This window comes from Schistocerca serialis, chromosome 5 (genome assembly GCF_023864345.2).
Source record: "Schistocerca serialis cubense isolate TAMUIC-IGC-003099 chromosome 5, iqSchSeri2.2, whole genome shotgun sequence".
Lineage (NCBI taxonomy): Eukaryota > Metazoa > Arthropoda > Insecta > Orthoptera > Acrididae > Schistocerca > Schistocerca serialis.
The window spans coordinates 602266496-602277226 of record NC_064642.1 but is presented as its reverse complement, the minus strand read 5'-3'; the positions used below and the strand labels follow the sequence as shown (position 1 = coordinate 602277226).

The window sequence follows — 10731 nt, the reverse complement described above, 5'->3', positions numbered from 1 at the left end:
GTTACTCTTCGCGTTATGGTATGGGGAGCCATCTGGTATGGCTTCAGTTCACGGCTGGTAGTGGTTGAGGGAACTGTGACGTCACAGCACAATGTCACGGACATTCTACACCCTTCTGTGTTAACTCTCATGCAACAGTGGCGTGGTACCGTTTTCCAGTTCCACAACGCTCGCCCACAGACAGCCTGTGTCTCTGTCGACGACCATGAAGTGCTGAGGTACTCATGGGGACAGGAGGATTCTCTCCCTGTCCGCAACAGAACATGTGTGCAAGTACCTCGGACCTCAACTCCGCTATTATCCAGGATACAGGCCGCCGTCACAAGACTTGTCTGCCAGTTTGCCTCAGGAGAGGCTGCAAACACTTTATGACACCTAACCCAATCATTGCATGCACGCAGACGAGAGCCGGTGCAATGTCATATTGCCAACTTCATCGTAAATTACATTCGGTAATCACTGAAATAACACGTCCTCTTAACCCCTGCAGTATTAACTTCAACATCAGGCAGTCATATGAAATTGAAGAAAAATCAATTTCATGTGCCATTTAGTGTCTTAGAAATCGAACGAAAAGTATTACGTGGAAAAGAAACGCACGGATCGGATAGGCGCTTCTTTCTAATTTCTTTTAAGGGGCAAGAGAACCTCCACTGCATAACTAAATACACGAGTTGATAGAATTTTGCTTGACTTGTCGCATTTTTAATAGCAAGAAAATCGGAAAACTCATGTGTTGCGAATTTCGGCCGGCCTTGATGGCCACTCACACAGTAAAGGTCACAGCCGCGTGTTGCTTCAGTAAAACTTGTTCAACCGGTGCTGTTACTAACGACCTCTGGCGCTATGTAGCGTACTAGTTTTGGCAAGGACAGAGCCGGCAGTCTCTTTCCGACGGTCCTGGAGATAGAAGGTCTGGCTCTGCTACAGAATACGATTTGTGCGGTGAGTCTCACGCCTTGAGCAGTGTTTTGTTTTCAACCTCGACTTATTACTACCGCTGTTAGACATGCAGTGATAATAAGCTCGCATAACTTGGTATTATATGATATTTAGGCTAGACGCTACTGAATCGTACAGTTACAGTCCGTTGATTGACTGTGATTCTACGTTTAGCGAGGCTGTATTCAAAGTAGTCACTAAGTAAATCAAGCCCTCCACGCGATGGTCAATCATATGATGTCATAAGGATTATCTAAATATCAGATCACTCTCAGTTATTTGTGGTTCAGTAGTCTAAAATTTTTTTAACGGCAAAAATAAGTTGCAGTAGTAAAAGGCATTCCTGTTGCGGATGTATTGCTGTTTGAGGAAACGTATAAAATATTGGGACATGTAAGGGATCACAAGAGATAACCGCCTCATATCCGAGAAACACGAACGCGCAGTTGGTTACAACTTCTAAAATTACTGCCTGCTGATGTTACGAACCAACACGATTTGCCGTTACGTAATCAAAAGTGTACTTCATGCATTTTTAAGCAGGTAGTTATTAATAAATTGTGGCTGAGTATGCATTAATGTTACCTATAATCCGTCTTGATTGGAAAATTTTTATTCATATGACCGGTTTCGGTTCATCCAGAACGATCTTCAGATCTGTAACATAATGGTACTAATTTACTACATCACGATTACAAATCTTTTTCATCCTATCTAATCAGCATCAAATATACCAGAACGTATCTGATATTTCGGTTACAGGAGTAACCCGTCCAAATTCAGCAACTTTCACATGCTGTGTCACATAAAATTTGTAGGCAGAATGCACGTCATTTATATTTATTATAACACTATTACCGACAGGTGGCGTCTGGTACATGTGTTACATTCCATTTGCACATATTGTATTCAGTAGATTTTTTTGATTAACTTTGATCTCCAAAAATACTTAATTAAAATCTGTGGATGTGAAGGTACTTATCAAAATCAAAAAACGCAGTAAAATTATCGTTTATTTACGATCTAAAAAACATAGGGCGATTTCTGTATCTATGGCGCTGGTGTAGACTAGTTTTACTCTACGGTCTGCTTCCGTGGTACCCGCCATTTCGGTGTTGTGCCGCGGTCCGCTCAGTCGTCTGACGTCCATCGCCGTGGGCAAGAGGGCCGTGCAGGAGGGCCCCGTCAACGACGCCAGGAACCCAATTTTAACGTCAGACCCCACATCAATAAATGTCAGAGATTGCTAATAACAAAAGAAATCCACTTCTGTACATCAAATCGATGACAAGTTGCTGTAAACAGTATCTACCATAAAACATCTTAGAGTAACTATGCAGATGGCCATGCGGACAAACGCTCGGCTTTCCGGCGTGAAGGAGCGCCTGGTCCCCGGCACGAATCCGCCCGGTGGATTTGTGCTGAGATCCGGTGAACCGGCCAGTCTGTGGATGGTTTTTAAGCGGTGTACCATCTGCCTCGGCGAATGCGGGCTGGTTCCCCTTATTCCGCATCAGTTACACTGTATCACCGACTGCTGCGCAAATAAGTTCTCCACGTACGCGTACACCACTATTACTCTACCACGCGAACATAGGGGTCACACTCGTCTGGTGTGAGACGTTCCCTGGGGGGTCCACCGGGGGCTGAACCGCACAATAATCCTGAGTTCGGTGTGGGGCGGCGGAGGGGTAGGGGGGACAACGGTAGTCGTCGTGGGGTTGTGGAGCACTGCGGCTGCGGCGGGGACGGAGCCTCTCCGTCGTTTCTAGGTCCCCGGTTGCAATAGAATGAAATACAACTATGCAGAGCGAACTTAAGTAGAATGACCACAAAACACGAACAGTAGGAAAAGTAGATGCCAGACTGACATGTTTTCTTCTCACAAGGGAACCTCCCAATCGCATCCCCCTCACATTTAGTTATAAGTTGTCACACTGCATAGGCCTTGAAAAACTGAACACAGGTCAATCGAGAAAACAGGAAGAAGTGGTGTGGAACTACGAAAAAAATAAGCAAAATATACAAACTGAGTAGTCCATGCGCAATATAGACAACATGACCGAGACTCTGCGCTCAGGCGCTCTGTGGTCTCGTGGTTAGCGTGAGCGGCTGCGGAGCGAGAGGTCCTTGGTTCAGTTCACGCCTCGAGTGAGAAGTTTAATTTTTTTATTTTCAGACAATTATTATCTGTCCGTCCGTCCGTCGGATGCGAGGTAACTGCGCCGTAGTATGGGGACGCTACACCAAAACGGAAAAATTTGAAAACGTTAAAAACTTTTGTTTTGACAGGGCACAGGGAAAACTGTGCGACTGTGAAACTGTTGCATTCATTTGTTGCAGTTTATGTGACAATCTCTTATGTTTTCATCACTTTTTGGGAGTGATTATCACATCCACAAGAAAGCCTAAATCGGGCAAGGTAGAAGAATCTTTTTACCCATTCGTCAAGTGTACAAGTTAGGTGGGTCGACAACATATTCCTGTCATGTGACGCACATGCCGTCACCAGTGTCGTATAGAATATATCAGACGTATTTTCCTGTGGAGGAATCGGTTGACCTATGACCTTGCCATCAAATGTTTTCGGTTCCTATTGGAGAGGCACGTCCTTTCGTGTACTAATCGCACGGTTTTGCGGTGCGATCGCAAAACACAGACACTAAACTTATTACAATGAACAGAGACGTCAATGAACGAACAGATCATAACTTTACGAAAATAAAGAAAGTAAACCTTTCATTCGAGGGAGATTTGAACCAAGGTCCTCTCGTTCCGCAGTTGCTCACGCTAACCACGCGACCACGGAGCTCCTGAGCTGAGATTCTCCTTGATGTTGCCTATCTTGCGCATGGACTACTCAGTTTGTATATTTTTCTTATTTTTTTCATAGTTCCACACAACTTCTTCCTGTTTTCTCGATTGATCTGTGTTCAGTTTTTCAAGGCCTATCCACTGTGCCAACTTGTAACTAAATCTGAGGGGGATGCGATGGTGAGGTTCCCTTGTCAGTACTTGACTTTGATCTTTACTGAAAATAATATTACTACCGTTGCCAAGGATCCAATCAATAAATTCAATTCAATTCTTACAAAGAAAACAGATGACCACACCTTTGTACTGGACGTTGGGGAAAAGGTGATTTGAAGATGATAAACATTGCTGTTTCTGCCTGACGCTCCTATGTCAGTGTGAATAAACATACCAAATGTGTTAGACAGAATGTAGATAGGAGATTCGCCCCGACCTACAAACTGAACAAATTTTTAATTAAGAAATTAAAAGAAAGTCATGGCTTTGAAAATTCACTCAACTTAAAAAACGCTTTGGAACTCGCATTAATTTTACAAAACACAGTCGTTTCTAATGACGCCACTTGCGTATCATTCGGCATTAAGAACATACATACTAACATCCTTGTTAAGAAATGCCTAGAAATAATGAAAGAAAACTTATTATCGCACCAGAAATTGAGGCAGGCTGAATTTGTGGAAGGTCGCGAATCCTCCGTTTTCCAGGGGAACAGCTCCTTGCCACTTGTACTGCAAGGCTGAGGCAAGCTTCGGCTGCTCCATTTTGCTTTGGGGAATATACACCTGGGCATCCATGGGTCGAGTCGAACTCGTGTAAGACACCATGACGGCCGAGGTGTGTGCTACACTGGTTGCAGATCCTGTACACCCCATCATTATGATTATGTTTCCAGACGGCAAAGGCATTTTTAACAAGATAAAGCACCATACCACGAAGTCCTGGAGTATGATGGAGTGGTTCGAGGAACACAGTGGCGAGTTCAAATTGATATCCTGACCTTCCATCTCACCAGATCTGAACCCGATCGAACGCATCAAGGATATGATAAAACGAGGATTCAGAGGTCATCGCCACCCTTCCCGGAATTTTCGGGAATCGCGCGCCTCGGGTGTGCAGGTATGGTCCGAACTCCCTCCAGCGACCTTCCATGGTCTCATTGCTTTCAAGCCACGACGTGTCGCCTCCGTTATTCTTGCGAAATCTATTAGGTACGCGGTCGTAATGTACGGGCTGGTAAGTGTAACACACCATATGGTGATCCCGTAGGACACTCAAAGCTCAACATTACCAGCATCAACCACAAGACGAAAATTCTTCACAGTGCCTCTAAAGGCAAAAAGCTACATAGTCTTGAGAACTAACAGTTATGTCGTCATAAGTAGCGACATAGCAATAATAACCTTGACGACCAGTTAAATTTTACAGCTATAAGTATCTTTCAATATTTCATGATGTAGTGTAGTGTCACTTTTTTACTTCAGCTTCTATTATTAGTCTTCACAGATAATATTGTTAAAAATGTACCATTAAATGTTGTAGTCCACTTACGGGTTTTTCTGGTTTACAAGTCTCGTCACACTTAACCATGAGCTATGGATCGAGATTTATACTCGACATTTCACGTTACCACAGAGCTGAACGTCATCTTGTTTCACATGTCTTAAGCTCGATCATGCATGGGTCATTTTTTGGCAGTGACCTCTATGTAATTACGTCGTAGATTTATCCTTGCTTGTATCCATTGGCAATATACCGCGTAATTACACCTCTTAGATATGGCTATACGCCTATTTCAGCTAAACATCTTAGCGTCTTAATGAATTTTCCTTGTCAGCGTTGTTATATTACTATTTTAGTTTCGAGATTTTAATGTTTTCCCTAAATGTTGCTGGCCAGTGTTTCCGAGTGGTTCTAGGCGCTTCAGTCTGGAACGGCGCTACCGTTACGGTCGCGGGTTCGAATCCTGCCCTGGGAATGGACGTGCGTGATATCCTTAGGTTAGTTAGGTTTAAGTAGTTCTCAGTTCTAGGGGACTGATGACCGCAGATGTTAAGTCCCATAGTGCTCAGAGCCATTTGAACTATTTGACCCCTAAATGTTGCAGAGACCAAAATCGTACGTAAACCTCGGGCTAATTACCAGATGACCTCCTGTGGTATTTGACTGCGTGTGTGATTCGGGGACGGTTAGGGTAAAAAACTGTTTAATGAAGGGTTGCCTCATCGTCACCTACAGAATAAGGTTATGGGGCTCTATACTGTGCAATCTCGTCGTCAGACAGTTTTCCGCTGTGTGAGCATATTGTCAACAAATGTTGCTGTGTGATTACTTTTCTTGTATCCGACGTTGCACAAAGATATAATAGTGGAATACGACTTGGGTTGTAGCCGTAACGAGATGTTGTCTTTTGCGACTCACCGTTGACTTCACTGTTCTTTAGAAAACATTTTAGTTTTATGACTGTATAACGGTTACAACTTTTTTTAAATTACGTAATTATATTCCCAGTTGGCAATGATATGAATACACAACAAACCTCTAGCAGCACTAAATGTCAACATGCCATGTAGTAACGTCCACTGCGTGTCAGTTCAGCTGCGCTCTTGCATCACTGATTTACCCTGAGATCTGTAGTATGGGATGGATACATCTGGTGGAACATTTTCTAAATACTGATTTTAGCTTGGACATGCCAGTGCCAATTGTTCATCTAATAAAAATGTGGAGTACATGCATAGCTCAAATTGGGCACATTTATAACAACATTACCCAGATATGTGTACCAGTAATGAAACTTAGTATTATATTTATGACATGTGTGCTGGTTTTCAGAGTGTAATATATTTTACACTTTATGTACACGATTCACAGATCAGATGACGGTAACTTTTTTCACAGGAACAGGTCACCATAAATCAACATTTAAAAACGAGATATTGGCTGAGAAGTTGTCTTTCTTCAAGCTGAATACTTAATACTAGCATAAAAAGTAATAATAATAATAATAATAATAATAATAATTATAATAATAATACGTGGCTGTTACATATGCCCTTTTGACCCCTGTGCCTTATCACCCAGCAGAAAGAGATCTCCTCCCCCAGCCTTTGCAAATAAAGAAGAGCGTCCTGGAGGTTCTACTGCCATGGGTGGATAAAAATGTCGCAGCGAATGGTGGGAACTCAGGGAATTGGAATAAACGAGGACTTTAGCAGGCACAACACATCTCATCTCTTCCAGATCGTGAATAATTCGGCGTCGAAGGCAATGAGATATGGTGGCAGCTAAATCTTGAGGACACGATCAGGGTGAACAACAGACCAGCAAACGAAATGCCCCTGTTTTGACCCATACATGAAAGTGGCTACATAGTTGTATTGATCATTTAAGATGACAGAGAAAATCACATTAAAACCGCTGTACTGCACTAAATCTACAATCACTCTGGGCCTCTGCAGTCACTGGGGTGTCTGTCTGTTAAAACTCTGGATTTGAGCCTGTACGTGCCCCACACAAATGACTAAAACTTGCTCGCTGGTTTCAAGAGGCCTCTTTGCTAGTGGAAGACTGGAGAAAACATGTTCCGTAACTGGACGAGGCACAGTACTATACGCTGGTGTGTTCGGAGCAGCGAGGAACTTAAATGATTGACGCACCATTAGCATTTTCCGCTGCATGGAAAGTGTTGATTCTCCAGCCTCAGTACGGAGGACCAACCTGGGTGTTTGGCTCGTAATGTAAGCACTCGAGCCCGTCTGATTGCCTCATGGCAGATAACATCAAGGACTTTCGGGTAAAAAGGTCTTGCTGAGCCTTATACCGTACACCCACAGCCCAACAACTATCTGATGAATTCTCCATAAAACTGGAGCAGACGCTCCCTGTCCCTACTAAGGTACTTTAAGCTGTTCAGTGAATTTTGTTCCGTTGCATTTAGGCCCTTTGGGCGTTGTAACCACGACAGTAGCAAATCGAAAATAAGTACCAGAAATGTCACACTCTGTACGAGGTAGAATAGTGTTCTTCCTATGCAAGACGGGTAAACTAATATGCCGACATGAACGATTACAATGAACAGACACACACAATTGTCCGCTGCCTACTCTTCTATTTTCTTCACTGTATGTCAAAACTGGCGAGTCACTGTTGCAATGTTGGAGGAGGAAACAAATTGCAAAATCGTCCACAAATAAGCATTGTACATTACGCCTCCCTGCAGACATGATGCAGTTGAAGGCTCTAGCAAAGAAGGTAATCCTTAAAATATTCCCCTCGGGGATACCGTTCCTCTACTGAAATTTATCTGACAGCACAGCACCAACTTGGTATCTAAAAAAGTGATGTGATTACAAGCACCGAATGATGATGGGAGGTAGCCACTGAAACCCCATTGGTGGTCCTAGAATACAATGTTGCCTGCTACTGTCTTACTCCTTTTGATGTCAAAGGACATACCTAGACAGTGTTGTTTACATAGGAAAGCCTTATTTATAATCGTCTAGAGTAGGATAGGCTTATCGATAACGGATCGCCATCTCCTGAACCGAGACTGAGAGCAGCTGAGGAACTGCCTGGTCTCTATAATCCAGAGAAGACATCGGTTAACAATTCGTGCCAAGGTCTTCCCTCCTATTGTGACATTTTCGGTCCTTTGCTGGCTTCAGGAGAGCTCTCAAAATTCCTCGCTTCAGTAGATGGGAAAGTGGCCTGTCAGCCATATCGAAGTCTTGAATTGTGTTTGGAAGCAGTATCTCCAGCCTCAGTCGGTATTGCATCTATCTCTCATGTGGAAAACGGGCAGCTATAGGACAGAGAATTGTTGGTCCTGAAATTCAACCCTCTAAGTGGTGACAGAGCACTGGATACAGGCTGGCAGTGGCAGTATCAGTGCAAAATGCTCTGCTATTGTCTGGATGATGTCTCTGGGTGTTGTTGGCAGACAACTGTGTGTAGAGAACCGACTGCAATTACCAGAAATCATCCTGATGGCACTCCAAACCTCTGTTAGAAATATGGAGCCATTCAAAGAGTCCATGAACGCTTGCCATAATGTTTTCTTGCATTCCCCGGTCATGTGTCGAGCTTCGGCTCTCGCCAGGCAAAAAGCTGCGATATTTTCCGTCGTTGGGTGTCTGTTAAACCGCCACAGACACGTGTGTCTGACTCGAACTACTGAGCGGCGCTCATCGGTTCACCAAGCCTTCTAAGATGACCTGAAGACTTCGTATGGGGAAAGCAGAGGTATGGTGGATCGGTTGTGCGATGTGGTTCATCCATTCTGGAACCTACCTCGGTGTTCAAACGTAGCCATCTGGCTGCACTTGGTCCATCTCACTGGCGTCTTTCCAGGGAGTGCTCCATCCTTGCAAAAAAGGGCTTGGCTTAGAACACACGGACTCACATGCTTTAAAACGCGTTTCTTGTAAACAAAAGCTCAGGGGATGTTCCTGTGCTGCAAATTTTAATCGCTCCAAATGCATCCTGATCATACCGATGTCCCACTATAGCACTAGAGCTGTCTATCATGGGGCTGCACTTACAATCTGTCTGTCCACTGTGGTTGGGAGCCGGAAGCAGGTGTAGGTTCAGTCTTGGGGTGAGATGGTTGTCCAGGGCAGGCATCACATACCAAGAGCAGACGCAGTAGAACCGTTAGCACGAATGACATCGAAATAGGACGTCGGTAAAACGATCTGTTTTCACCTGTGGTGGAAGCATCTTGTCTAATATTTGGTGCGGGAAGGTTGAGCAGTGGTGTTGGCAGTGGCAGACTGTTTACCAGTCTTTGGCGCTGGAGGTGGGCTATGGACTCTGAAATAACTGCAATTGAACAAGTTCACTTTTAAATGCAGTTATTAGTGCAGAAACTAGCAACCTCCGTTTGTATATAAGTGTCAATTATCCGAAGAGGCTTTTTAAGAGCTGAAGAGAAATCTGTAGTGAAAGTGTAAGGATTCATGGCTTTTCTCGGCCTCTCTATACGGAATACGCCTCGTTATTGTCACCCCCTGTATCTTATGTTCTTCAAGGAAAATATTGCTGCATGCCCTAATCCAGACAGTGATGCCCAGAGTAGATGAGCAACCGACTCCTTCGTGAATGGCCTTACCACATTTGCCGCAAGTGGCTTCTCCCTTAAGACCGAGAGTAGTGCGCGTAAAGCGCCAGCATTTGAAAAAGCGCACTATGTTAGGGAGGTACGACCGCACGTTTCAACTGTTGAAAGAAAGAGTAAACTTGTCTGATTTTGATCAGGTCGCCATCCATTTCATTATATTTTGCACGACAACAATGTCTTCTAGGCCCACTCAGCTTTCATTTACTCCTTGGGAAAATTAGATCTCTGCATGACACAAGACCTTTTCTGCAGCTTAAATATGATACAGGTTATTATATTGCAAAGGGACGTCCTTCTGCAGTCTGACGACGAGCTGAGCGCCACTTTAGAGCTGTGAAGTGTTCGTTTAGTCTTGCACATCTAGTGGAGTCTGACAGATAATCAGGTTACCACCGGTGCTTTCATCTTGGCCTTTGATTATGACACATTACCTGAGAAAGTCAGGGTGATGGATGTTAAGCCATATGTCTTCCAGCTGTTCTTCCAGCATCACATGCCGTAATTGTGGACATCAATCACATCCCAATACACCATGTGCCCCACCTCCTACCCGTGTCAACTGCAGAGATCATCATTCACCTTGCTCACCAGACTGCAGCATTTTACAGAAAGAGAGGAAAAACATTGAATATAAGACCCCAGACCAACTGACCTACACTGAGGCTAAGAAGGAATTTGAGCGCCTACGTCCTGTGGCTACGACGTCCTCTTATGCAACCGCTACGAGAACAGTTGTTTCCCCATCAGTTCCTCGCATTCCTGTCTCCTCTCAGAACCAAAAGACTACACGTGCCCCCTTGATGGTGGGGGTCATTTCCTTTCCTGATGCTCCCACACCACCTACTTCAGGAGCAGCA

The 10731-nt window shown here is 44.2% G+C and overlaps 1 protein-coding gene across 4 annotated transcripts in view; it reads left to right on the top strand.

The window, feature by feature from the left end:
- The first annotated feature begins 864 nt into the window (after window positions 1-864).
- LOC126482285 (clavesin-1-like) overlaps window positions 865-10731 on the top strand; it is a 230726-nt gene continuing 220859 nt past the window's right edge. For 2 of the 4 annotated variants that reach the window (XM_050106275.1, XM_050106278.1), the window contains exon 1: window positions 865-945. The gene's annotated coding sequence lies outside the window, so the exon portion shown is untranslated. The remainder of the gene's footprint in view (window positions 946-10731) is intronic. The other 2 variants (XM_050106280.1, XM_050106276.1) reach the window with 1 other exon arrangement.